The 25,371-nt window shown below is 50.0% G+C and overlaps 1 protein-coding gene across 2 annotated transcripts in view; it reads left to right on the forward strand.

The window, feature by feature from the left end:
* The window catches only part of AFAP1 (actin filament associated protein 1), a 138,280-nt gene that overhangs the window by 12,644 nt on the left and 100,265 nt on the right, over positions 1-25,371 (forward strand). For both annotated transcript variants that reach the window (XM_032395469.1, XM_032395470.1), the window contains exon 2: positions 16,733-16,781. The gene's annotated coding sequence lies outside the window, so the exon portion shown is untranslated. The remainder of the gene's footprint in view (positions 1-16,732; positions 16,782-25,371) is intronic.

Consider the following 25,371-nt stretch of genomic DNA (forward strand, 5'->3'; position numbering starts at 1 on the left):
TTCCCTGAGTGGATTGCTGTGGGTAAGGGGCTAGGTTGCTCTGGGTATTGTGGCTTCATGTGGCCGCTGGAAAAAGTTTTTCACACTGACATTTACATCAGAGTGACTGTAAACCATAGGGCCATTACCTCCAAGGTTTAAAATAGGAAGGCTTCAGTAATATCCCCTTGGTGTGGTTACATGTTTCATTCATCATTACAAAAATCTGCTTTTGTCCACGGCTGGGTCTTTGTCATCCACTTTGTGGTTGATCCGAATCCCTGAGTTTCTCATCTCCTGTGTACTTCGTGGTTGGTCTCCGCTTGTCCACCTGGTCAGTGAAAGTGAGTTTTGTCACCTTTATTGACATTGGGGTATTGAACTGTGGGTCAGCCCACTGATCGCACTGATAAACTAGGACGCAGGGAAATGCTCTAGCGTTTTTGGTGGCAAAGCTGGGAGTAAAACCTCACGTACCTGCCACAGGAAAGTAAATGTGCGGCCTAAAATGAAATATTTTTCTAACTGATTTTCATTTATCTCTGCTTCTCATTCTTTTTAGCACAGAAATTTTAAGTTGGCCTTTGCGTGTTATAAATGTAAACGATATTGACTTGTTGACATATAGTTTACCTTTTTTCCTGTTCCTTCCTTTGCTGATTCAACATGATTGACAGGACACTGTTGTGGGCCCCCCCAGGTTCAGTTGGTGAAGCCCTCACCTCGGTGTGATGGTACCAGAGTGGAGTCTTCGGCAGGTACACGGGGTTAGATGAGGTCGTGAGGGTAGGGCCTGGTCCGATTAGAGGAGGCTCCTGGGAAGAAGAGACAGTGGAGAGCTTGCGTCTCCATGGTGTGGGCACACCGCGAGAAGGTGGCCGTCTGCAAGCCAGGGGAGAGCTCTCCCCAGGAGCCGCATCGACAGGCGCTGAGATCTTGGACTTCCAGCCTCCTGAACTGGGAGAAATCACTTCTGTTGTTTACACCCCCCGTCTGTGGTCTATGGCCGAGATGATTAATTTAATAGAGACATGGTTCTAGAACACTGTAGTCTGTATATAAGTTGGCAGTGCTGTAAAAATAAAGACGTGGCACTTTGTATGTGGAGACAGCCCCGTGATCCCAGGGCCAGTACCCTTGCTCATGTCCTCCCAATGGCGTCTTGTCTGTATTAGGATAGCTTCCTCAGCCCTCTCCACCCTGCCCCGTGGCAGGAATAAATCACGTATGGTGTCCTGCTTTTAGCATTCCCCATCTATACAAACCCCTTTTGCGATTTTCCGTTGTTAAGACAGGGCCAATTCCTTGGCTCGGCATTCAGGCCTTCGTGATCTAGATGCCATCTGTAGGTTTGGGTTCCTTTCTCTCTTACTGGCACCAACCTTGCACTCCAGCTAGTCGTGTGAGCCCTTTCCTGAAGCCCACGTAAGAGCTGCATGTACAATTTATGCTCTCCCACGCTTCCTCTGCGCACGACTGCCTCTTCCAACCTTGCCCATCCTTTGAGGTGTGAAGTACTCCCTCTCCATGACCCGTTCTCTGACACCCCGATCAAAATTGCGCTGTCATCCCTAGAACTCTGACATTTTGTGCCTTATGTAATTAACACAATGATCCTGCGAGGTAGCTGTTACTAGTTACCTTATTTCTTCTATAGTCAGGTTAGAAATGCTTGCCTCAGTACTGTATTTTGACCATGTGACATGAGCAGTGGGGCGACATTCAAAGGGCGCTAGAGAGTGAAAGGGGGCCCCACTCTGGTCCCCGGTCCAGCTCCCGTAACCACGTGACCAGCTGCGTTTGCATCCTTGAGGCTTATCTGAGCACGGTCAAGCGTTTAGGGATAGTTGTGTCTTCTTGAAAAAACACAGAGGTAGGCGTAGTATGAACACTATTATTTAATGTTGACGTCGTTCCCGGGCTTTTAGAGTAAGAAGCAGTGCTGTGTTTATGTAACTCCCGTGCAGGTGCATGAGTATGTTCGTGAGATGGTCCTAGAAGTGGGGCTGCTGGGTCAAAGGGTGTGCACGCTTGAAATTCTGCTTGGGTGTTGCTGGGATCCCGTTCATCAGGGTTGGACCATTTAACCCTCTCCCTGTCATCGTTTAAGGGGCCGGTTTTCCCTCCCCTTGACAACACAGTAAGTCTTCACGTGTTTTGTTCTTTGACAGTGTTATAGCTAGGTTAAAAAAAATTGTGCCTATTTTAAGGAGTAGGGGACTGAAGCTAAGAGAGATTAGGGAATTTGCCTAGTCTCCTAGAGATAGGTAAGCCATGACCTGAATTTAGCCTTCTAAATTTCAAAATCTGTTTTCTTTGGAGGCAAGCTGACATAAAATACACACTGCCTTTGACAGTAATTATGTACTGTTTACTCCTTCTCCTGGAATTACAGGCCGTGTGTGTGTGCATGCGTGTGTGTGTGTGTGCGTGTGGGCACATGTGCGTGTGTGCAGAGGGAATTTTCAGAGTAAGAGAATTTTTTATTGAGTCTAGGGATAGTCCTCAAAAGGCAGTGCAGATGGTAAAATAACGTTAGTAGATTCTTTTATATCTCAAAACATACCTAAATTGTCTTGACTTCTTGGGTGGCTCGGTTGGTTAAGCGTCTGACTTCGGCTCAGGTCATGATCCCGGGGTCCTGGGATCGAGCCCCACTTCAGGCTCCCTGCTCAGCGGGGAGTCTGCTTCTCCCTTTCCCTCTGTCCTTCGCCCACCTCATGCTCGCTTGCTCTCTGTCTCTCTCTCTCAAATAAATTCTTTTTCTTTTTAAGACCTTTTTTTTTTGAGAGAGAGAGAGCAAGAGAGGGGGGAGGGTCAGAGGGAGAAGCAGGCTCCCTGCTAACCAGGGAGCCCAATGCGGGACTCAATCCCAGGACCCTGGGATTGTGACCTGAGCTGAAGGCAGTCGCTTAACCAACTGAGTCACCCAGGCGCCCTCTTAAATAAATTCTTTAAAAAGATAAATTGTCTTGACTTCTCAAACCATTTGATATGGATTGATTCTAAGGGCAAAGTCTAGGCCATTTGTGTTTGAGGGATTCCACCTTTTTGGTAAGAGAAAGGAAACCTTGTTAGGAACACTTTCAATTTGTAGCAGCTGTCTGTGTTCAGTAAATTATATTTTCCATGTGACTTACAAGATTGTTTTGGGAAGCAAGTACAGTTGAGTAATTAAATTTGCTCCCTTGATCATTAAATTCTCTTTCCTTCTTTCTTTTATCCAGTCTAGTGACAGCATAAAATCTGCCTATAAAGCCCCTGGGTTTTGCTGTCATCTGGAGAAAGGTGACCCCCCCAAATATGGACCATTGCATACCACACTATGAATTTAGTCTAAAACGATTGTGCATAACAATTTTGATATTGTCCAACTTCCCAATATATGAACTGAACAATATAATTCATACATGAATTGTGTATGTATGTATAAATGTACGTTTATTTATTTTTGTGGTAGGAATCAAATAATACTGTTTAAAAGGGCCTTTCTGACAAATTCCAGATAGCCCTCCTGTTCCAAAAGTATGGAAATTTTAGATCCATACTTACGTACAACCAGTTATCTGATAGCTCTGTGTTTTAGCCATCACGTTCCCAGTGTTGTGGATCTGTCTTGAATTTGTCATCAGACTTACGTTTTCTACTCAGGTAGATTGTTTTGGTTTGGTTTGGTTTGTTTGGGTCACTGAGCTAATTACAATCTGTGTGAGTTCCCCTCCCTGTCAGCTATGCTGTCTTTCTGATGGGTCATCTTAATAAGCCACGGGACTTTACCCTTTTTCCAGCAATGGGCATTCAGGACTCTGGGCTGAGCAGTCCCAGAGAAATCGTGCTTACCCTCTATAGCAGTGAGGACTTTCAAGGCCTGCAAAACACATGAATAGTTGTTATGGGACTGCACACCAGCACTCTTCTGGGAGTCAGGAGACCTGGCTCTGCCCTGCTTCAAGCGATAACTCGCCGAGTTACCAAAGACAGGTCATGTCCCTTCCCGGATCCATGTCCCTTTGTAAGTAGAATGGTGATGACATATGTTCTAAGGTGCCTCCTAGCACAGTTATTCTCTGTTGTATTGTGTGCACTGGGCCGAGTGTGCTGGGAATGACAAGCTAACGTCAGGTGTGTTTGCGGCCACGAGGGATTGCAGTCCAGTTTCGGACACAAAGGGGCAAGCTAGTGACGCTGGGCAGGTGCGCACACTGGAGGAGTTTGGAAGGCTGGTGCCAAGTCCCTCAGGGTGGTTGATGGGCCCCAAACCTCCCGACTGCTCTGAGGAAGACACACGCAAAAAGCATGAGGCTGCTTAGAACAATCTCAATCTCCGAGTCTTGGATCAGGCCACAAGAGAGAAGGTGGAGGGACGGTGGTCTGTGTCTGCGGGAGTTTGGTGCACACGTGTACACCACGCTTGGACTTGACGCTTAGGTTCATCCGGTTCAGCTTCTCTTTACCCTCCTGATGCAGCTTGCTTCTCCAGAAAAGTGGCGGTGAATTCCTTTGAGAAACTCCACAGAAGGAATAGATGCTCCCTGAAAATAATTCAGATAGACAGTTAAGTGAGACAAAGAGCAAAAGGGGAATGATTCTTTCCTCACTATCTTTGGGGTAACCGGTATTAATATTTGGTGTGTTTCCTTCCAGACCTTTTCCAGTGTACATACAAATATAAATGTACATTTTGGAGGTACTTTTTTTTAAAAACAAATAGTATTTGATACACACTGTTCACACCTCTACCCCAGTAGACAGACATCCTTCTGTGATGATATGTGTAGATCTAACTGGCTCTTTTGCCCGTGGAGGGCTAGGTAATCGTAGCTAATGATTACTCACCTTTACCGAGCATTTGAATGTGTCTGGTCCTGTATGCTAAGCTTGTTTCACGAACTGGGTCACGTGATTTTCCACAACAACCCTGTGGGTGAGTGTGGTTATTGTTAGCGTTGATCATTTTACAAATGAGAAAACCGTCATAGAGAGAAGCCGCCTGCTCCAGCTCACGGCATTATTTCCAAGAGGGATGACACATTCGAAAGGATTCCTGTTAAGTTAAAGTGATGGACATTTACTCATTGCAGGAAACATTTATTGACTACACTTTGGGTGGGGCGCCATCCGAGGAGCTTTTCCTGAAAGCATGTTTGGGACAGGGGTAGAGGAGAGACCAGCACAGACGCTGGGCCCCGCCAGTGCAGGGAGGGACGGGCCCTGTCAGGGAGAAGGGGCACAGAGAGGTGACTGGGTGGCCCGTGGGATAGCCATTTTCGCTACTCTCTGTCCACCTCTTGTACACTTGTCAGAGGTTCGGTTTTGGTTTTATGACGGCTCATCTGACACTGATTTCAAGCCACCTGAGTCGAGGTCCGTGCTAACGCCCCTCTAGTTGGTGAGCCGTCACCCCAACCCTGTGGGAAGGGGAGTCACCCGGGACTAGACTGGTCGCCTACAAGCAGCTGAGAGGGCTCGATGCTGGCTGTGGGTCAGGCGCTCTTGCTCTTTCCCACTTGGAAGAAGCCGTTTCACTCGTCCCTGAGTTCTGCTGAGGGGCCGGGGGTTAGAGCAGGGGGGCTCTGGAGTGCCTTGGTTGATACACACGTCACGCCAGTGCAGTGAGAAAGCTTTGTGAGATGTGGGAAGAGCACAGAGCGCCGGGGCCGGGTGCTGGAGGTCACCGTGGCTGGGTCGTACATGCTTCGGGGACAGAGCAGCATCGGACTTGTGGCCACGGCGCTGGGTGCCTGCTCTACGCTCTCTCGGCTGTTTGGGCGAGTTTGATTTGGGTGTCTCCTGTAGAGAAGGCGTGACATCAGCTTCTGCCACCAAGTATTTATAGCAGTCGGTACCTCCTATGTGGGTCATTTTCTGTGCTGCGGTTTCTTTAGGTTGCAGCTCTCCTACCCCAAGCCCACCGCCAGCCCGTCTCAAGGTGTTGCCGGTTTCCGAACACCTGGGGAGAGGCCATTCTGAGCAGAGGAGGCACCCCCCCCCCAGCTGTGGGGTCTGATGGTCGCCTGGGAGGAGGAGGGGAGTAATGAGGACTGTCCCGGCATCTCTCCCTCTGAGGCCTCCCTCTCTCCCCTCTCCTCCCCCACTGTGTTTTGTTTTAAACATTTCTTATTAAAAATTGAGCATGTGTTTTTGTTTCTTTCTTTTGCTGTTCTCTGCTGATCGCATGTGGGGTGAGGCTGGGAAAGTGAAAAAGAAAGTTTTTCCTTCCCTTGGATGATGAGGCTACGCACTCTAATGGAGGGGCTTACCGCGTGCCGGGCACTGGGAGGCAGCTTGGCGCACATTCGCTTTCCGGCTAACTGGGCGACAGAGGTGGTGTTTATCCCCCATTAATGATGAGGACCGTTAGCTCCACGTGGTTGAGGGAGCCTCCCAAAGTCACATAGCTGGAAAGTGGCAAAGCAGAACCAAGCACAGATTATCTGAGTCAGGCAGCCGTCCTGATTCCACGGGCCCTTAACTCTTGGAGGTCAGAGAGCCGAACTTGGGTTGGAGTGGCCATGAAGTGCATATCTTTGTCATTGACCCTAGACATTAGTTTGAACTCAACGATCCTGCCTTCAATGAATACGAAGTATTTGAATATTTAATGTCTAAATTTCAGCCCTAACGTTTGGTAGGAGAGAGAAGTACACTTCAGGTTTGTTCTAGGACACACGTTTTCTGTCCAGCCACCGGGGTCTGCAGTGACGACCCACCTTTCCCCCAACAGATGGGAAATAAGATCCTAATCAGTAGACACACGTGCTAATTGTTTTTATTATATGTTTTAGCTTGTTGTTTAGGCTTTATTTGTGATATCGATGACCATAGTATCTGATACCATAGGCAGAAATCAGAATTTTAAGGTACGAATACTCAGAGCTGTGTTTTTTTGAACTGGACGTTTTACATTGCCCAGTATGTACCTGGAATTAAAGTTTCACAGAACAAGGCTTGGCTGTGACGGGGTGCTGTATTGGCCCGCTTCTCTCTCTGTCACAAAGTGGACCTCGTTGCCTGGAGCACCCGGAGATCCATGGGCAGCAGAATAAGCCTGGACCTAAGTCTCACCATAAACAAAAGTCGACTCAGAGTGGATCGTGGACTTAAATGTAAGATGTAAGACTATAAAACTTTGAGAAGGAAAACACAGAAACCTTTGAGAAGCAGGGCTTATAGAGAGATCTTACTTGTACTGCACATTGACACATAGACCGTGGAAGGGAGAGCTGGTTGATTGGCTTTATCAAGATCAAAAGCTTCTGTTCTTCTAAAGACGAGCTACAGACCAGGAGGAGACATTATAAACCATGTATATGAAAAAGGACCCATGTCCAGGATGTGTTAAAAAAACCTCTCAAAAGCAGTCACACAAACAATGCAATTAGGAAGCAGGTCAAGGACACAGAGCGACGGTTCACTGCAGACGACGGGCAGGTGACCGGCGAGCCCACAAAAGTCGTTCAGCCTCACTGGCCATTAGGGAAATGCGAATCCAACCCCAATGACGGGTCACTGCACGCCTACAACAGTGGCCCAAATAAGACACAGTGACACCACCAAGTGCTGGCGAGGATGCAGAGAAGCCGGACCCCCATGCGCGGATCCCTCATACGTGAGAGCATAGGATGGGACCACCATGCTGGAAAACAGTGGGGCAGTTTCTTAAAAAACTAAACACTCAACCACCCTGTGCCTCAGCACGTGCGCTCCTGGGCGTGTGTCTCGGAGAAATGAAGACTTGTGTCCACACAGAGCCCTGCACGCGAGCGTCCACGGCAGCTTTATGGCAGAAGGGCCAGGAGCTGGGAACACCCAGACATCCTCCGAGGGGCGTCTGCCCGAACAGGGGTGCAGCCACCGCGTGGGACACGACTCCGCAGTGAGAAGGACAGGTGACTGCTACGCGCCACGACCCGGGTGAGTCTCCGGAGAGTTAAACTGAATGAGAAAAAGGCAACCCCAGCGACTCTGTGCTGTCGGATTCCATTTATAGGATGTTCTCGAGACGACATGAGTGCAGAAATGGAGGACAGAGTAAGGTCAGGGCGTAGGAGGCAGGGATGAGGTGGAAGGGAGGTGGGCATGAGTTTGAAGGGGCCACAGGAGGGGGTGCCCGTGGGGGCAGAATGTTCTGTATCTTGCCTGTGTCAGTTTGAGGATCCTGGTGTGACATTGCACTGTGGTTTTGCAGGACATTACCACTGGGAGAGGTCGGGTAAAGAGTACACGAGATTCGTCCATATTCGTTCTTACAACTGCATGTAAAGCTACAGTTATTTTGAAATAAAAAGTTTAATTATGAGAAAGATGCTAGTTTTGAAGCACTTTGTTGGTTTCGTTATCCATTGGAAAACTCTTCTAGAGAATTTAAATGTGAACTTTTTTGCTGTTTAAAAAATTATTCATGTTCTTGTAAAACATGTTATATGCACCTTGTAAAGAAATCAAATGATGCAGAAAAACACACAGATAAATCACCCAAAACTCGTCCTTCGAAAATTACCATAAAGGTAAATTTTTAAAATACAGTAGTGTTTCCTTTGTGACACATTAATTTGTTCTTTCCTTCTAAAGACTGTCGCACTTACGCACATGGCAGTGCTTGTCCTCATTTTGGCATCAGGAATCCAAAGCTTGGAGAATTCGTGTGTCTTGATCAAGGTCAGGTACTGAGTTAGTGTCCAGAAGCAGAACCAGCCCTAGGCGTTGTTAATACCTTGCCTGGGGCCTGCCCTGCCTCAGTCCTCTCCCTTGTCCCCCAGCGTGGTCCTCTGGCCACTCTGACCACTGTCACCTGGAAACTTGTTGGAAATGCACGTTGTCATGCCCCCGCCTTTGGAATCAGAATTTTTTGTGTGGTAAGCCCTCCGAATGATTCTTATGATGCTCTGGAGGGTGGAAGGTGCCGTGTCATCACAGTGATGCGTGAGCCGTGGATGGGGCACCTTGAAAACCAGGAAATTTGGGCACGCATCAGCCACTGTTTCTGCTGTTCCCTCGCAGTCCTCGTGTCTGTCTTAATTCACGGATTGCCTGCTCATTTGTGCCACATGCCTGCCCTGTTCACTCGGAGCTTCGGGGTGTTTAGCGGGGCCCTACAGTGTCTGACCAAGCATCTGGCACATTCGGGCACTCAGCTAGCTGTTGGCCAGGTAAATGAGTCTGTGAACGGAGCACAGTTATGGATGACTGCCTGGTTTCTGTCCCCGCCTCCAGGATCCAGACACCAGCGACCCAGTGGTCATATCCGCCCAGCTTCCTTTACTTTCCTTCCTCCTGTTGTCTCTTCCATAGACATCCCCCCACGTGTGTAGTCTGTGCTAGACTCTGGAAATCCAGGATAGTTCAGCGATCCTCACCTTGGGTTGCTCATGCTTCTCGAAGCATATGCACGTTTCTCTTCCAAGCCTGCTTCTCCTGCCCTGTTTTTACTTGGGTAATGACATCCTTACTCATCAGTCCTTCGGACTAGAAGCCCCCTCCTTGTTCCGCTCCCTCCCTCCGGCTGTCTAACCGGACTTTACGCACATTGCTCTCTAGGGCATGTCTGCTGCGTCCGGTCTCAACCTCACAGCCCCGGCTCAGCGCCCCGGCCTGTTGCAGTTTCATTCCCTCTGACTGGTCAGAGAGCACCTTGTGCACGTCCTTCCAAAGTGCAGATGGACTGTGTTGTACTGTGTAACCTTCTTGAGTAAGCAAGTGCTCTCCATCAGAAGCTGGTTCCCCCTTGTCCCCGGCATGGTGAGGGCTCTGGGGACAGACCCGCTTTCTGCACTCCTGAGAGCCGGCGAGCGTCCCCCAGAGGGACCGTGTGGGATGTTGGCAAGTTCTGGAATCCAGAGGCCTCCTGCCCCGGGTCTAACACTAGCTACGTATCTTTGGGAAAGTCACTGAGTTGCTGTGAGTTTTGGTGTCACCATCTAGACAGTGGGTATAATGAAATACACTCGACATACCACACAAGGTTGCCGAGAGGCACAGACGCGGTGCACGGTGGGGAGGCTTTGCCGTCCGTAAAGCATCACGGACACGGGGAGTGATGCTGTGTGAGCAGCACTTCGGGAATAATTGTATGAAACTCTTTAAAGCACGTCTGTGGTTCTGGCTGGTGACAGCAGTGAGCACCTGTGTTATACATCCTATGTCATGGGGTGGGGGGGTTCTGTTTTATTGCTGAGTTAGAGATGCCCCAGGCCACCCGCCCCCATACGTTGGCCTGGAGAGAGGAGGCTCTTCCCTGCCTACATTTGGTGGCATGGTCTGAGTGCTTTAGGGCAGACATGTGCAGTGAGAGGTAGAGAAGAAAGCTGTCCTCACCGCTAGCTAGCCAGTCCGCATACCCCGGGGGAGGAACGGAGGGGAGTCACTCCGTGGTCACTTGCCAAAGCCTGTCCTGACCCATCTGCCCACAGAAGTGACCAGCAGGACAAGCACTAGATCTGCCAGAGACAGATGGGCTGCCTTAGCCCCGTACACTTGTGGCCTTCAGGGCCTCAGAACAGCCCGCGACAGCTGCCAGGACAGGATAGCCGTCTGGGGGACGCCGGGTCAGCCAGGGGCGGGAGGCACCCCAAGGAGGAAGGGCGTTCCCCGTGCTGCCGTCTGGGAGCATCAGCGAGGGGGCAGTGAGGCCTCTCTGTGCTGCAGTCAGCTTCGTCTGTGACATGGCGGCCGACAGCAAACGGGTCGGTGATGGTTAGACGTGACGCGTGTGGCATCTGAGGGGGCCGCAGTCAACGGAAGCTGAAAGTGGGTGGGGTGAGTAGTGTGGAAAGTGCTTCACGTGTCTGTGGCATGAATGCGTGAGTGGGTGGACGAGGGAGCCACCGCCCACGGCACTCCTGATCCTGTCCCCTCGGCTGTCGCCTGGATTCTGCGCCCGGTGCACCTGGTCGGACCATCGCTGCGCTCTCTGCTCCCACTTTTGATTCTAAGGAATGGGAAAAGGAACTTTGGTTTCTTACCTGGTTGGTGGCAGCAATCCCATTTATCACTGTTGGAGCCTGGAGCCTGCAGGGACCCCTGCATGTTGTGCTTTACCTCCCATCTGCTGGTAGCCAGACCTTCTCTGTTTCCATTCCCGAGAAAGTGGTAAATCTACCACGTGGCTGAGCCCTCCTTCTGGGGGAGGGTGCACACGGACTGTGGCAAACGGCCAAGACCTGAATATCTCATTTCTGCAGGCTTCTTGTGGCTCAGAGTTAATCTTCCGGCTACTGACAGGGAGGATAAAGGAAGTTGTTTGTACGTAAACTTATACAAGAACATTTTTTTCACTGGGGGTTTATTTGGTTTGAACTGGAATAAATCTCTGACCTTAGTTTATCCTAAAAGCAGAGAAAACTGTAAATACTTTTTTTTTCGGGGGGTAGGTGGTCACTCCTCTTACCCAAGCTGGACCCCTAGTGCTTAGAGTCCCAGTGAGCGTTTGGCTAACTGGGCTGAAGGGTGTGAGCATCTGGAGCAGCGGTTCCTAACCCTGGCTGCGTCCGGGGCCAGGTGGGGGGCTCTGGGAAAATCAGGCATGCTCACTCCACACCAGTTCAAATAGGATCTCCAGGAATGGAACCTGGGCATCTGTAGGTTTGAGAAGCTGCCCAGGTGATTCTAATGGACGGTGAAGGTTGCGAACCAGAGTCCAAGGTGAGTGGGAGTTCTAGCACGAGAACCTCCTGCTTTCACCAGCCTACGATGGCTTTGGGTGCTGCGGGGCAGGAGGTTCTTGTGCTTAAAGAATATCGTGCCAATAATGCCACATCCTGCGAATGTCTGTCCTTCCTTCAGTTTATTCCAGTGTCTACCCGTTCTACTACTTCTTCACGGAATCATTTGGCGGTTAGTTGTGCAGAGTGACAGCAAGTCTGGTTTGACTGGCACAAGATGATCTTGGGTTTGAAGTGCTCTGTTGGTATTTCTTGTAGCCGGTTGTACGGGCTCTCTGCCGGACAGCTTGTAAATACCACCGCTTCGCGCAGGGCTGTGGAGGAGGGCTGCCTGGGTTTTGCCAACTGTGTAATTTGGGGCAAGTATTAAAACTTGTGTAAACCTCGCTTTCTTCATCTGTGAAATGGGATGAGAGGAGTCATTGTCATCTCCTAGGATTGTCCTGAGGTTTAAATACAAACGTGTCTATAAAGCGTGTAGCTTGAAGCCTGTTCCTAGCACATGGTAAGTGCTCAGTAATTTTCATCATTTTCTTAGTGGAAATACTCAGAGCTAATAAATTGGCCAAAGATAATTCATCTTTAGCCCTTGAATCAAAGATTTCTTCGGTTTGAACCAGTAGGGTTAATTCATCACTTGAATATCAGCCTCTAGAGTACCTTGAATTTCAAGCCAGTGTAGCCAGGGGATTTCCTAATTGGAACATTGCCCCTAAAAAAGCTGGTTTCGATCTGTATTCACGCACAGTCCTGGAGCTTTGTTTGTTCCTTTGGTTTCTTCTCCTGAACCCGGCTCTGCGGTGACGTCTGGCACGCAGGGGGTCGTCACATTGCAGCTCCGTTAGCCGCCGAGGGGACGCGATCGCACGCTGTAGGAAGTGTGTGTTATCTGCACGCCAGCCGGACCAAGTGAGTGCGTCCCTCAGTGGCCGGGGCTCATTCTTCTCAGCTCTTCCACCAAACCTCGTCCCGTCTTCCTCTGCTTCCTGTCTGACTCCAAGCTCTATCTGAACAAGGACCCTGGTTCCAGGCACTGCGAGGCCATCTGCGCTCGGCAATGTCCAGCATGTATTAGGTGCTCATTAAATACTTAGCAGATGAAATCTAGGAGAACACAGAATAAATCTAAAAGTTAAGGTTTAAGCTGTGTGGTACGAAATCTACATCAATAAAACTTAGTACATCAGTTTTGTTAATGAAAGTTTAAAATGTTCGAGCAGTTACCTTAGTTCATTCGTCGCTTAGTGGGTGTCTTATAGGCTGGGCTTTGGGGATAGAGAGGTGATTATAGCTGATCCCTGCTCTCATGGATGTGCGGTCTAGGGCGGTGGGTGGACAGGCGGCTACAGGGTAAATAGGGTGAGCATTATGATGAGGGGGTACACTGTGTGCACTTGGACCACAGAGCAGTGTGTGCTTTATGAATACAGGTAGCAAGTCGAAATGCAGCCGAAATGACTCTTTACGTGTTCATGCTTGCGCAGTTGGAAGTGCCTACAGAAGTGCTAAGTAAACTCTTGAATGGCCGTAGTGTGGATCGGTGGCTTTTCCCGGACCGTGCTTTATCTTCCTTCCCAGAGCAGCTTTGCTGCAGGAGTTCTGGGCCCGAGGTTGGGCCAGTGGGCTTTGCTTTGGCTCTCCTGTTCTGCCGTTTTCTGGGTGTTGGGGAGCTGCGCTGTGGCAGGAGTGTTGGGGTAGATGATGCTTGTGGCCTCTTTTAGTTCTGACTTCAAGACTCATCATCTCAACCGATCTTCCTGGGGAGTGGAGAAAGAACATAGCAACTGAGGAGTTGTTTACCTGCATTTACTGGGACTTTGCAGCGTGATTTTGGGGAACGCCCCGGGAGAAGTGTTGGTGGTCCGTCTGGTGCTCCGCTGTGAGGAGCACGCAGGTGTATCATTTTCCGTGGTGTTAGTAAAAGCTTGGGTAAGGTCAGAGCATCAGTGGAGTCAGTCGGAAGGAGGCAGAGGACTGAGCGCTACAGGTCTATGATAGTGGATGCATTTGAAGCGGAATTCACTGAATCTCTTCTGTGAATACATTTTTCGGGAATTCCAGCTTCGTGTGATTTCTATGGTTTAGGCCTGGGATACTTAGTATCATCATGTGACATTGAACGCTCTTTGGCCTCTGCTGTAGAAATGTACAGACACCAGCTTCTGAGTTTAGCAGGGGACAACCCCCCAGGTGGCTTAGCTGTGCGGAGAGTTGGGATGACCTCAGGCCCATCCGAGAAAGTGTGGTCTCATACGTCGGTTTGGTTCTCTCTCTCAGAGAGCTTCCTGACCCCTCGGAGGAGTGATACAACTCAAGTCCTGGGCTGTCTGGGGCCCCCCAAGCCTTGGGCTCTGGGGTTGCCCAGCTAGATCACCCGCACTCACGGTGCACTTGGTCGGGAGAACGTGGGAGGACCTCAGTTTTACGTGGTTGTTATCAATGGTGGTAATGACTTCTCACATTTGTGTTTTGCTTCATGGTTCACAAAGAAGTTTAAAATCCATTGTCTCATTTTATTCTCTCAGCAGTTCTGTGCAAAAGGTGGGTGGGTTTTCACATCTCTTGTCTTTCTGGTGATTTTACTGGGGCTCCCAGAAGATCAGGGACTTAACCAAGGGCTCTCAGGTACGGCATGGTGACCTGAGTTAGTAATACTGTTTTGTATATTTGAGAGCTGCTAAGAGAGTAGATCTTAAAAGATCTCATCACAAGGAAAGGAGATCTTGTGACTGTGTGGTAAGGGATGTTGACTAGATTTATTGTGGTGATCATCGGCGATATATACAAATATCAGATCGTTATGTTATACACCCGAAACTCACATAATGTAGTGTGTCAATTACACCTCAATTTAAAAAATAAAAAATAAAGAAGGGGCTTAACCAAGGTCACGCACCGAGTTAGGGTGGCCCTGTGTCTTCCTCGCCGCTCCACCAGGGCTCCATGCTCTGGTTGGGACAGTGCTATGTTTAGTCTCCTCTAAACCCCTCACCCATTTGGGGAGGAGTTCTTGGGGGCATTTCTGTTCAGTTTGGAGGCTTTAGATATCCCACCCTCTGTTCCTGCCTCCAGATGCCCAGACATTCCTGAAGCCCCCGGTCGCCCCTGTGCTTGGGGGCCTCCTCCGCCTCCACGTGGTACGTTTGTTAACCCCTGCGAATGAGCTCTCACGCTACAGGGACTGCGTCTGCCTGCCCCCCACACTCTGAGCTTCACTTACTGTTCAGATCTGATCGCTTCCTTCTAGAATGGGATGTGCTGTGTGTGCTGGGTTCTTTTTTTTTTTTTAAATTCAAGCTAGTTAGAGCCATGGCTGAAATAGGTAATAGCAATGAGTGTGCTACTTTAAGACTGTGGCTGGGTGGCCTCCCTTCCCCGTGTGAGCTCCTCGAAGGTGTGGCCATGTCGTGTCCCTCCGTGTTGTCACCGCAGTGGCTGACTTGGCATCGGGGCCATGGAAATTCACGTGAGGCCAGCAGAGGTCTTGTGTCTGGAAAACGACAAGCAAGCTAAAGGAATTTTTACTTAAGATGTTTGCAAAAGAATATTTTAGAGAGTTGACCTGTTTCTCAGTTGGAGTTTAATTTCAGCTCAGAAAGCAGCTGGGTGCCTGAGGGCTTTGGGGTTTCACTGTGTGACAGATGAATTTAATTGTTGTTGTATGACTGTATTATCCTTTTGTGGCTTTCGTGGACCTTTCTCCCAAATGGAATAGATTTTTCTATGAAAGTCACACTTGCTTTTTGAGAAGCGTAACAGTAATTTTGTGGAATGATCTCCTGTTCGTTTAACCCCAGAGATTACCTGCTGAGAAGCAAACACTCTGCTTTCGGCTCCGGGGAATGCAGTCTGGTTTCTGCCTCCGCGGCCGAAGGGCAGCGAAGCAGTTCTCAAAGCCAGAGAACAAGATGCGTGTGTGCATCGTGGAAATTCTCGAATGCTATTTCAAGTCTCTACGTTGGGATTTCTGTCGAGTTTTAGGAGCTAAGCGGGTACGTGCACGTTACGGTGTGGAGGGAGAAGAGCGGTGTTAACAAAGGGACACTCTGCTTCCGTCTGCTTTCTCCCCACCGACCGGCTCTCGGACCGCGGCCAGGCCTCACAGGGTCGCTGAATGCCCTGCCTTCTCTGTTCGGCTTCTGTCGAAGGGTTTTTGCCAGTGAGCTGGTATATGTGAAGGTGCTTTGTGCTTTTAAATTTTGGAAAATTTCAAGCCTATATGTGTTTTGGAAACATATGTAATTATTTTGGAAATATGTTTAACTTAGTCATTTACTGGGTATTTGGCACACTTTTAATACTGCCCAGATGTAGCATCTAAAACCTTAATTTCCTGGGAATACCACTGGAATAAAGTTCACTAGACTTGCTGAGGGGGAAATAGGAGTATTTGGTCAGGGAGAATTTTGCTCATCTTGCCGTGAGCAGGTTAGGGTCTCGTTTACATCTTCTCAAAGCCCCTAAAATTTATATATTTATCTTATAAAAATTATCTCCACAGTTTAAGTATTTTCTGTGGCCAAACATGGTTCTGAGAATGTCACAGACATGAAATCATTAAATTCTCATTACAGCCCCGGGAGGATTGTGATGCTACTCTTTGGATCCTTATCGTACGGATAAGGAAACTGAGGCCCAGGGAAACTGAAGCAACTTGCCCGAGGTCACAGAGCTCTCGCGTGGTAGTTCTGGGGTTGCAAGCCAAGCCTCAGTCCCAGAGGCCTTCTCAGAGCCCCTGCTAGAAGGCTGCCTCCTGTCACCCCCATACCTTACTCACGATCTCTTCTTCGAGTGAGCCGCACGCCCTCTGAGCTCTATCGGCCTATGTCTGTCTTATTTACCACCGTATTGCCCGGGCCTGAGCCTGCACATAGTAGGCATTTGTGGAATGATGATGTGAGGGGTTTCTGATATTAGCATCTTATCATTAAAATTCTCGTACATCTGTTTTCTCACCTGATCCTTAGAATTGTGAGGCAGGCTGTGTTTCCCTCTGCTTTTACCATAAGGAAATGATGTCGTAGAGTCAGGGATTGAGTTCTGGGTCATGTATCTCCAGTTCATACATGTTTTGTTTTTTTTTTACCTTTTAGATTCTTCTGAAATTCTTTCTTTGGTGAGGATCATCAGAAGGAAGCACAGGTAAGAAGATTTCATGATCTTCCAATTCAGTGGCATTAAAAGAAATTAAACTGTCTCAACAAGAGCCATTACACTGTCTGCTGGGGGTGCTCGGAATAGAGGTCTTTGCATTAAAACCAAGATAGTGCCTGCTTATATCCATGTCAGAGATGAAGTCTGACGATCTGGCTTGTTTGGTTGGGGGAAAAGCTGGAAGTCCTGAGGACATAGGTGGAGTTTTCATCCCTGCTCTTCACCCAGGACCGCCCATCCCACGGTGGCTCTCCCGCATCCTCGCCAGCCCCACTCAGCTCTCTCCCTGGCCTGTCTTCTTATGGCATTTGTGAATATCAGAATTCCCCTGTGTCTAATCTGAAAATTGTCATCATGCAAAACAGAACTTTTAGAAGCGTGTAACACACCTCCCCGCTCGTAAAGGAAATACATGTTCATTGGGGAGCGTTTGGAAATAAGAGAGGATAGAGAAGAAAATAAGTCTCACCAGCAGACATCAGCACTATGAACGTTTTGGCCTCGTGCAGAAAAGTGTTACCACGGCAGGCCAGAGACTGCCATCCTCTGGGAGGCCTGCTTGCAAGCTTGGCCCTTGGCTGGTGTCTGGAACTTTGATGTGGGGACGGTTCCCACCACCCTGACTGGTGAGAGCGGCTCACCGAGCCTGAGCTCTTTGTGCAGACAGCACGGTTCGTGCCAGCACACCTGAGTTCCTCCCGGAGCCTGGCCAAGGGGGCCCATGTGTCCAGCCCCCAGTGGAACCCCTGATGCAGGGTCTCTAACGAGCTTCCTGGTGACAGCGCTTCACATGTGCTGTCCTGAGTAACTGCGAGGGCGAGGACCCCAGAGGTTCCCAGCTGGTGTCCTCCGCTCCCTGTGCCTTTCCCTGTTGCCGCTTGTGCTTTGTTTCTTCTCGCCGTGATAAGTCTAGCTCCGAGTCTGCCTGTGTGCTGAGTCCTCCTGGCCAGTCATCGAACCTCGGGGCTGGGGCTGGGGCAAGGTCTTGGAGACCCTTGACTAAGGCCTATTCCTTTTCTTTTTCTCAGCATAGATTTTTTTCTTTTTTCTTTTTTTTTAGTAAAATGGGCGTTACATCTGTCTGAGATCTCTTTTTTATTCCACAAATATAAATGAGCATTTTGTCACATCACGAAATATTCTTTCAAAACACGATTTATACTTAAATTATACCTTAAATGTTTATGTAATGTTGGATGTTTGGGTTTTACAGTTTATAGTGCTATTGTGGGTAACGAAGACCCTCGTTTGCAGAACTCAGTGTGCATCTCAGCGCAGGTTGTTCTTGGGGTGGGGTGACAGAGGGTATGGTGGTGTGGCTGATCTTGGCAGACACCTTCAACTCTCCTTCAGAGAGGTGGTTTCCACTGGTACGGTTCAGCCGTGCTCAAGGCAGCCGCCTCACCGAGTCTTCACTAATACTAAGTATTACCAGTCAAAGCAATTTGCCAATTGGATAAATAATAGATGGTATCATTTTAATTTGCATTTATAAAAAGATTTATTTGTTTATTTGAGAGAGAGAGCATGCGCAGAGTGAGAAAGAGCAGGAGCAGGGTGGGGGAGAGGCAGAGGGAGAAGCAGGCTCCCTGCTTGGTGGGACTCGATCCCAGGACCTTGGGATCATGACCTGAGCTGAAGGCAGACGCTTAACCAACTGAGCCACCCAGGTGCCCCTTAATTTGCATTTTTCATTATTAGTGAGGTTTGAGTGATTGATTTTCTTTTCTGACTTGCCTGCTCGTGTCTTTTGGATTGACAGTTTCCCATCCTTTGCCCAGATATTTTGTGACTATTCTGGGCCGGGATAATGACCTCCCAGGGCAAAGCCTTGTATCCTCACTCTGCCATACCCACCCCAGGCCTCTGCCACGGTGTGCATTGAAGAAGTGGGCTTTCCTTATGGCAGGAAGCATGACATCCGTTGCCCATTGATGAGGTGCATCCTTAAAAGAAGGCCCTGATGTGTGCGCTGGAATCGATATGCACCATGGGAAGGATGCCATGGCATCCCACGGAGGCTGGGGATAGCAGCAGCTATTTCTGTGGGGGAGAGTGGCAATGAGGGGCCTCTGTTTATCACTCTCCGTAATGGTATGAATATCTCCACCAGGACGTATCCATGTCTTTCTCATGAAATAGAAAAAGACTCAGAATGTGAAAACCTTAATAAGCCAACTAACCCCATGTGATTGCAAAAGCAACACGGATGGTCGTGGGGACACAAAGGCACAGAAGGATTCTGTCCCTGTGTGCTGAGTCCCTGCTCGAGGAGGAATCGATCACGTGGCACGTTCGTGTCTACCATGACGATTGCCAGTTCTTTCCGGCTGCTGGCCGAAAACACGGCTGCACGTGGGACAGGGCGGGGAAGGGGAGCCGGCGGCCAGGAGCTGTGTTTGTGTGACAAGCTGACCCCTCACCTTGACTGTTTAGAGGAGGTGGCAGGGAAGGTGTCTCATGGAGGAGGGGCGTGCAGTCGCTACGCCCACTCAAGGCCCTGGGGGGTTCAGCGGTGATGTATACAGTATTTCACGTGTGTGTGGCTGCTTATTTCCACACCCACGGCAGCGCTCTGGAGGGCTGGGTAACATGCTGGTAGCACTGGTTGCCCCAGAGGAGGGGCTGGGATCGGAGGTTAGAGTGGAGGGAGAATTTCCCTGTTTGGCATAAATCTGAATTTAAAAATTTTTGCTATTTTATTATTTAGTGCATCTTAATTATGTTTACACTTTAATAACATTTGTAACGGCAACAATATTTACTTTTGAAAATTTGAAAAAAATGCGAAATAACCTGTGACCGTGGACTAGCTATTCAGCCTTTCCGTGCCTCTGTTGAGGAGTGGTATGGTACCGATCTTATGCGGTTGTCCCGAGAGTTCAGTGAGAGAAAACTCAGAGCCCGGCACCTTCCGAGTGCATAATAAATGCTATTATTTCAACATTTTAGAAGAAAGAGAATACTAACAGGTCATCATGGTTTCTGTCGTGTAAATACCTCCGGGCTGTTGTAGAAAGAACCTGAATTCAGCTCCTTGTAAACAGTGTGATGGAAAAGCATAATTTGGGCATCAAGAGACTCCAGCTGTGAATGGGGCTCTCTGATTAGCATGCCGTCCCAGCAGCTCCTTGTTCCTCCCGTGTGTGATGGGAGCCATAGCACATTCCTGTTGCAGGGCCGTGGGAGCCTTCCAGGACCTGCAGCAAACTGGGAAGCGGGGGGCGATGGGGAGGGGCAGGCGGATGTGGGAGCAGAATGCATCCAGAGAACCCAGTGCGGTCTGTCCTGTGCGGAGAGAAGGCTCCTCCTCTGTTCCTTGCCACCTTCAAGGAAAGCAGGCCGGTGGAGGAATCCACCCGTCGGACGGCCCGACAGCCCCGGTGTGCGGTGTGTGCTTGTGGATTTGGCCCCATTGTCATGGCTGCAGCGGCAGAAGGGACAGCTCGCCTCGATTTGCATATCTGGGTGTGTGTGCTATTTATAAACAGTTAGAAAAGGCGTGGAAGACTGTTTGTGGCAAGCTGGCAAATCTGGCAAAACGGACAGTTCCGTGAGCACGGTTTGCACGAGCGCGGGCCCTGAGCATCCACATAAACAGACACATTTGCCCGTATTTAAGAGTCCCTCTTAAAAACAGTCAGCCGTCGGCCATATGGTTGATCAGCTTTTCCTTGAAATGCAGCGGGTTTGGTGCCCAGACATCTGAAATCTGAAACCATCTTAAAACAGTTTTATGCCCCCTCCCTTTTTATTTCCATTATGAAGAGAGAAGAATGGAGGGAGGACGGTGTCACTTTACAGTGGCTCTCGTCACTGTCCTCTTCCCTGCTGACCTGGCACAATGTCAGCATCACGGCAGGCTGGGTGGAGATGTTCTTTCTCCCCTCCTCCGCGGCACGGTTCCGTACGGCATCTGTCACTCCCTAGCGTGCGTTTCGGTTTGTCCGTGCGCACCAGCACACACATGGGCTCCCCGAAGGCCGGGTTATTGTCTCGAGTCGCTGCTCCGCCCCCCGCCCCGGCACAGCGATTAGTATTTGTTGAGTGAACGGGCAGGGTGAGACGGCCGTGTCATGAAAAATGCTTGTGGAAGAAGCTGCGTGAGCAGGGAGTGGGGGACTGTGGGCGGGGAGGCCACACGGGTCCCTGCGGGATGTCTCATCAGCCCAAATACTTAACCTGGAAGAAGGTGCAGGTCTTGAGTAAAAATGTGCAGACCACTTCCTCGGGAAATCAGCAGGTGGTCACAGCGTTACACACAGGTGAGCGACGCTGCCCCGTGTGTGTGTGTGAGTGTGTGTGTGCGCGCACGCGTGGGCCGAGGGCTTTTATCCTGGTGCAGGTAGAATATAGAGCCCGAGGCACAAGAAAGCGCACTGCCCAGCATCACCCGGGTGGAGTGGGACCAGAGCCCACCTGTGTCCCTCCCAGAGCCTTTCAACTGCTCACCTCACCGCCCTCTCTCCTGCTCACACCGTCTTCCTCGACTCTGAATATGCAGGAACGGGGGAGAAAATGTACCCCAGCGCCACAGGCACAGAGAAAAACCCGGCAGCTTAAAATCATATGGACACGTCTTCTACTGAGAGCAAGTGGTGATTTTTTACAATACCTTTAAATTTCACAGTACCTTACATTTTCTCATACGTTTGATAAAACAAGACAATAGAATGAGTTTGGGGAATAGCGACTTTAGAAAAGGGGGATGAGAAAGGGGGAAAATAGAGAATTGCAATTTTTACTTTATTCTCAGCCTAGCATTTAAGCGCTTTGGACTCTTATCCGTGCTACAGCTTGAGCCCTTACGTGGCCGGGCAGTAGCCATCATGGTAGAAGAGCATCGCAGGCGCCGACTCTACCCTCTGACGGTGGTCTGGTTAATTTTAAATTCAAATGACAGAAGCAGCAGATGGCGAGGTGGGGTAAGTATTTAGATGCTTGGTCGTTGACAGCCCTTTGCTTCCACGCATTACATCAGCACCTGGGACTGGCTGGGCCCACAGAGAACTGATTACGATCTGTCCCCTCGCCAGCTGGGCTCTTTATCACGCCGGGCCCAGAAGGATTGCCCTCCTACAGTCAGTGAAGATGGACTGCTGATTGTTTTGGAATCATGAAGGGTTATTCGCACCATCCAAAATTCTGAAGCAGAGCTACCAAAAGGCTGTCTTCTGTTTGTATTTCAGATCTTTCAAATCTGTATCTCAAGTCTACGTGAGCTAATTAAGGTCTTCGTCAATAGATAATTGAATATATTATTGATTGATGTGCAGAAGAGGTGTATCCCACGGCATAGCCCCTGGCACTTTGTTTGCACAAGGATGTGGGCCTTAGAACGTAACCTGGATCTTCTAAATGATCACCTAAACGTGAATTCTTTCTAAATGATTATTACTTTCTAAATGATTTTCCAAATGAGTGACATGGAGCACCGGAGCGTATACTTATTAAAGAGATACCCTTTTATTTTGTCTGAATTCGGATTTTACATCAGTATTTAGAAATGCAGCCATAGAACTGGCCCAGCCCCTCCCTCCTCCCTTTATAAAATCCAAAGATGCTTCCAGGGAGGGCGTGCTCCCTACCTTTCTCCTCACAGGCTGTGCACCTGTCCTCCTGCCTACCTTCTCTACTTGTCCCACCTCCTCTGGGCTCTCTGCAGAGGGAGTGGCCCCCGCCTCGGCTTTCCCGAGGCTGCATGGGACCGTGGCCAGAAGAGAGGGGTTACTGCCTGCTGTCCCATGGGGGGTTAATCTTGCCCGTGCTACGGTCTGGTCATCGAGCGCCACCAAAAGCATATAGTTCTGCAAAACCAGATGTCAAAATGATGGCAGGACCGATCTCTTCGTCAGAATGCTTGGTGTATTTTGATCGGGGGTGGAAAGCCATGTTAAAATATGTGATTCCTAAAATTTGGGGTCAGAGGGAAGTCAGGGACTCTGTGTGGAGTGACAGCGGAGCAGGGAGGTGAAGGTGTAACGGGCACCGGCGGACGCGGGCTGCCTCCCACGTGTGACTTAGGAACTCGCCTCGCAGTCGTGTTTCAGCTCCCACCGTGATGTTCTTCCTCTTCCGTGACGTGGTTGCTCCTCGGACCGGAGGCCTGCGGCCGCTTGCAACACAGAGGTGTCCTTGCGGCAGAGAGCGCTGTCGGCTACAGCGCTGGGGCAGGGAAGTCACGGCCCCTGGGCGAGGCCCCCCCTCACTGCCGCCCCCCGGCCGAGCCCCTCCCCGACCACCCCCTCTGACCTGGAGGTCCCGCTTCCTCCAGTGCCTGCCTAGATTTGTCCCGCCCTTCTTGTCTGCTGTCGGTGAGTCACCGCGGCGTCGCTCTCGCGCCCGCATCCACACGTGGCCCCGTGTCTACATTTCTGAGGTTTTCACTTGGGCCGTTTTAAAAGTTGTTCTTACGGTTTCTTGTGGGTTGCGAGACATGCTTTCGGAGGCAAATTCCGTGCGGTGTGTTGACGTGTGTTTATTTTGCAGGGCTAGCTGGGTTGGAGCCCACTTAGAGCGAGCGGGTGGGGGGGCAGGGCGGGGCCCCTAGTGCGCTCTCCCGCTTGTTCGGGGTGTCCTGGCTTTCTGGCATTGGCATGTGGCCAGCAGCACGTGGGTCTCCTGAGATCGTTCTTTTAGTATACGATCCAAGGCTGCGGAAAAGAGTGGCCAAATCTGGCCCAGAGATACCCTGGAAGGACAGTTTGCTAAGTAACCTAGAATGGAGACGGTTTGCACGGGCAGCGTGGGAAGCGCTCCGGTGTGTGGCGTGTTATTTACGGCCCCGCCTGGTGGCACTACAGATTTCTGGAGGATTCCGGCATAACTTGGAGCACCGAGGATGGCATTCATGAGGGCTGTAGGCAGTCAGGATTCATTCCGTGTTCATTTGATAGCGGCAGCTTTGTTTTTGGCCACGTGTGAAGGTCAGATGTTCTCCTGGCAGGGCTATTAGAGGTGTTTGCTAGGGCTCAGATGTGAGGGAGCGATGTGTGTTTGAATCCGTTTAAACCATGAGTAAGCGAAACACAGCCAGGTGCTGTCGGCCACATTGTTTATTAATCATGGTTCCGCCTCCCGGTCAGACTCTTGATGAGGTTCCCTTGAGCCCTCCTGTGCGTGTGCACACACCACCCACACTCACACCCCCTCCCACCCATCCATACACACGTTTGCTTTCAGAGCCCCAGCTTTATTTGCCATGTCTGCTTCCAGCACTTTCCCAGCCCACTGCCCCTTCTGTTTTACTCCCCAGACACCTGTTGTCCCCAGTCAGCCTGTCTTCCTCATTCCTGGTGTTGGAGCCTCCTGGGGCTGGGAGGCACCCTCACAATTTCCAGGGTTTTCCAAACCTTGTTTTATCAGGCCCTGGGGATGGCGGAGAGGCTGAGGCTTACGGGCTTGATGATGATGGGATTTTCTCCGGCACAGGCAACTTGGAGTGTGCTTAATGGTAAAGAATGCTTTGACTTCCACCCTTCTTAGCGAAGGATGGTTTGTGAACCTAGCCTCGCCTCCAACGGGAAAAGCGTGACTTGCAGATCATCTCATTTTGTGATATTGAGTGTTGACAGACAAGCTGTTCTTGAGCTGCTCATTCCCTCAGCCACGGTTTATGGAGCAGGGTATGTATGTGAGCTGTAGCAGCTTCTCCGCTGGCCCCTGGGACTAGCCCTGCGGGGAGCCATCCCCAGGGTGGCCTGGGGCAGACGGATGTGCAGAACTAGCAGCGTTTCGAGAGTGCTGTAATGGGGTGCCTGCAAGGTGCGGGGCTGACCTCCTGTGCTTCCTCCCTGAGCAGCTCGTTCCCATAGCTCTGCGTCCCCGCCAGAGCACTCGCCACGCTGCTTTGAGATTCTCTGCTTATATGTCTGCCCTTCCCATTAAATGGAGAACTCTCGGAGGACACGCTGTGGGCTATGTACCCATTATTTTTATATTCCCATTGCCCAGCATGGTAAGACAAAAGGTGGACAAGGACTCTTTACCGTTCCATGGAAACTAGATGGGCTGAAGGAGGGGTCCCCATGGTTGGGGAACAGGGGAGACAGGATGGGCTCACAGAGGGAGGGAGTGGGTTTTGTTTCTCAACTTTGATTTGAAATCACACAGACTTAGGGAAATGTCGCAAAAATAGTAGAAAGAACTACTATATGTCCTTCACCGGATACTCCAAACATTTTACAACATTGGTACTTCACTCTCTCTCCCTCCCTCTCGCTCTCTTCTGTGTGTGTGTGTGTGTGTGTGTGTGTGTGTGTGTGTGTGTATTCATTCACTCATTCACTCATTCACTCATTCATTCATTACCAAACTGTTTGAAGTGGACGCTGGGTTGCAGGGGTGAGGTGAAGAAGTGGCAGAGGAGAGGTGGTTTGGGAGCTCTCACAGCAATCTGGGCTGGAGAACACAGTGGTTGGCCTGGTGGGAAATGACAGGAGAGGTGAGAAGTGGTCCATCTGCTGTGTTTTGAAAGGAGACCCTATAAGATTTGCTGACAGGTTGGACGACAGGCCTCAGGGATTTGGGCCTGAGTGGCTGGAAGACTAGAGGTGCCGTTTTTGAGACGGGGACGACC

This window comes from Phoca vitulina, unplaced genomic scaffold (genome assembly GCF_004348235.1).
Source record: "Phoca vitulina isolate PV1807 unplaced genomic scaffold, GSC_HSeal_1.0 scaffold85, whole genome shotgun sequence".
NCBI classification, from domain to species: Eukaryota; Metazoa; Chordata; class Mammalia; order Carnivora; family Phocidae; genus Phoca; species Phoca vitulina.